The 3,036-nt window shown below is 37.5% G+C and overlaps 1 pseudogene; it reads right to left on the bottom strand.

Annotated features, from left to right (window-relative positions):
* Positions 1-1,673, bottom strand: part of LOC102843119 — a 10,975-nt pseudogene extending 9,302 nt beyond the window's left edge.
* Between the last annotated feature and the right edge of the window lie 1,363 nt (positions 1,674-3,036).

Genomic DNA, 3,036 nt, shown 5'->3' with positions numbered 1-3,036 from the left:
CAAATATAGATTTCTTCCAGTCAGTTGGCCAAGTGGTTGTTCTCCAGATTTCTTGGCACAACTTGGTGAGCACATCCAGGGCAGCATCTCTTAGCTGAAATATGTCAATTGGTATACGATCTATTTCTGGGGCCTTATTTTTTTGCTATTTCCTTCAAAGCAGCTTGAACTTCTTCCTTCATCACCATAGGCTCTTGCTTATATGTGATTTCAGTAAATTCTTCTGTGTCTCACAATTCCTTTTGATACAATGACTCAGTATATTCTTTCGATCTTCTTTTAATATTTCCTGGATCATTTATTATTCTGCCGAAAGCATCCTTGATTATAGCAACTCTAGGTTTGAATTTGTTCTTCAGTTCCTTGAGCTTAAGAACTGCTAGACGAGTTCGGCCCTTTTGATTTTCCGACTCCAGCTCCTCACACATTTCATTGTAATATTTTGCTTTGTCATTCTGAGCTGCCTTTTGGAATCTTCTATTCACCTCTTTAGTGTCTTGAATTCTTCCTAGTGCTTTGGCTTCTCTACACTCCAGTGCAATCTTCAGAGTTTTACATAGAAATTATATATATTGTAATGAGTATATAATTCATCAGAAGATAGAACCATTGTCTTTTAACTTATTCTTTGCAATTTAGGTAGGTAAGGAGTTAGTTGTTATGTGCCATCAAGTTAGAATTGAGCCTTTTAGTGTATTTTTAGAGTATAAAAATCACACAAGAAGAGATAGTTCATCTTTCTCCTGTGGAGGAGCTGGTGGATATGAACTATGTGCTTTCATGTTCACAATGCAACCCCTTTTCAGTAGGACACCACAGTTTCCCAAGAGATGCATAGAGGAAGGAAATTATGAGTGAATTTAAATAGACGGAGTTGAAACAGACAGATATAGTTATAGAAAGAAATCATTTTCACTGCAATTGGAACAATGAGAAATGATTCAAATGAGAAATAAGAAAGTAAATTCAGAAGTCTTAAGAGAGAGAGCTTAGAAGAATGGGTGAAAAATGTAAGTTGATGCAGTTGGGAATGGTCATATTTTTCCAACATATTCAGGAAGAAGGATGGAGATGTGGAAGAGAAGAGTGAGGCAAGGTCAGGTATAGTGTATGAGGGAGAGAGTTGGTATTGTTATTTTTGGAATACTTACCAAAAGTTTGCCTTAGCTTTGATGAAGTCTCTGGTTTCATGTATCTTAGATGTTTGTTTAACATCTGGCTGAAACAAGAATATCTGAGTTTTTAAGCCCGTATAGATAATTTATTATCAATGAACTCTTAGGTAAGTCACTGAAGTTATTTAAGTCTGCAGGATTACTTAGTATATGGGATCTTACAACCTAATTAATATTTTTTGAGCTTTGTTATTAGGTGGATCAAATGAAACAAAAGCCAGCTGTCATTGAATTAATCAATCCTTAAAAGTATATGAATTTTCAAAATCCAATTCACTCTCTAACATAGACGAAGATCATCTATATGAAAGTACCAACCATAACCTTGAGTATGTGGAATATGGGGGTTATATATATCCTGCTAACCATACTGTTTTCTATTTATAATCCTTGTCAGTTCACGATGTTTTAAAGAAATCTTGATTCAGTGTTACTTACACACACCAGAGCATCCAGAAGCCCAATGCCTTGACCAGTGTGCTTCAGTGGGAATGTCATGCTCTTTGTAGCCTGTGTCCAAATGAACAGATCCACTAACAAGCTAGTTACCTTTGAATTGCAATATAGAATGTGAAAATGAAAATTTATTCCCTTTAATTTACTTTAAATGAAACCCCCATGCTAGCAATAAAGCATTTATATTGTGTAAAAAAAAGTATATGAATTTTTTTAAAATCTAAAGTAAGACTTTCCACAGTGCTAAGACAAGAAGTGACTGAGAAGGCAAGAGTGAAAAGAGTAGATTCATTTTCTCCAGCAGGCAAGTATGTTGCTGTTGTTATGTGTTGTCAAGTTAACTGCAACTCATAGAGAGCCTATATACAACAGCTCTGAAGCCTGCCATGTCCTGAGTCAGTCTCAATGACTCTGATACATCTACCTCCATTACCCTAGTTACTGTATAAATCATCTCATTCTGGGTCTTTCTCTCCTGTGCTGTTCCTCCACCCTTCCAAGCATGATGTCTTTCCCCGAGGACAAGTCCCTCCTGGCCCCATGCCCAAAGAATGTGAGATGGATACTCAAAATCCTTGTCTCCAGGAGAGGTTTCATCCTCTCCATGACAGACCTGTTTGTTTTCTTGATGGTCCATGGTATGTTCAAGACTCTTTTCCAGCATCACAATTCAAATGCATCGATTCTTCTTCTGTCATCCTTAATCATTGTTCAGCTCTCGCATGCATATCAAGTAATTGCAAAGACCATGGCTTGGATCAGGCACATTTTAGTCTCCACACTGACATCTTTACTTCTCAATACTCTAGAGAGCTCTCTGACCCTAGATTTTCCAAGTGCAACTCACCTTGACTGCCAGTACCAAGAGTGTTGATTGTAGAGCTGAAAAAGCTGACATTTGTTAACAACCTCAATCACTTCTCCATCTATCTTGGTGCTGCCAGTTGACCCAGTGGTAAAAATCTTTGTCTTCTTAATGTTGAACTTCAGCCCAGATTGAAGACTACAGTCCTTGACTTTCTGCAGCAAGCACTTCATGTTCTCCTCAGTTTCAACAAGCAAGGTTATGTCAATCAACATATCACAGGTTGTTGATGAGTCTTTGTACTCATAAAACCCAGCCTCCCAAATGATCAGTTCTGCAAATAGTTTTAAAAGATATGGAGACAGGATGCATCAATGATGCACTCCTTTCTTGATTTTGAACCAAAAGTGTTTTTCCTTGATCTGTTCTGAGGACTGCTTCCTGGTCTGAATATAGGTTTCACACAAGTATTCTAGGATTCCCATTCTCCTCAAGGTTAATCAGAATTTGTTGAGATCCACACATGCCTTTGCATAGTCATTGAAACAGATAGACATTTAGTAGAAATAGCAGACAAGTATGCTGATGTTGTTAGGTGCC

This window comes from Elephantulus edwardii, unplaced genomic scaffold (genome assembly GCF_000299155.1).
Source record: "Elephantulus edwardii isolate Elephantulus edwardi_28Jun2011 unplaced genomic scaffold, EleEdw1.0 scaffold00393, whole genome shotgun sequence".
NCBI classification, from domain to species: domain Eukaryota; kingdom Metazoa; phylum Chordata; class Mammalia; order Macroscelidea; family Macroscelididae; genus Elephantulus; species Elephantulus edwardii.
The sequence above is the reverse complement of the archived record's forward strand: the minus strand, read 5'-3'. Positions and strand labels throughout refer to the sequence as shown.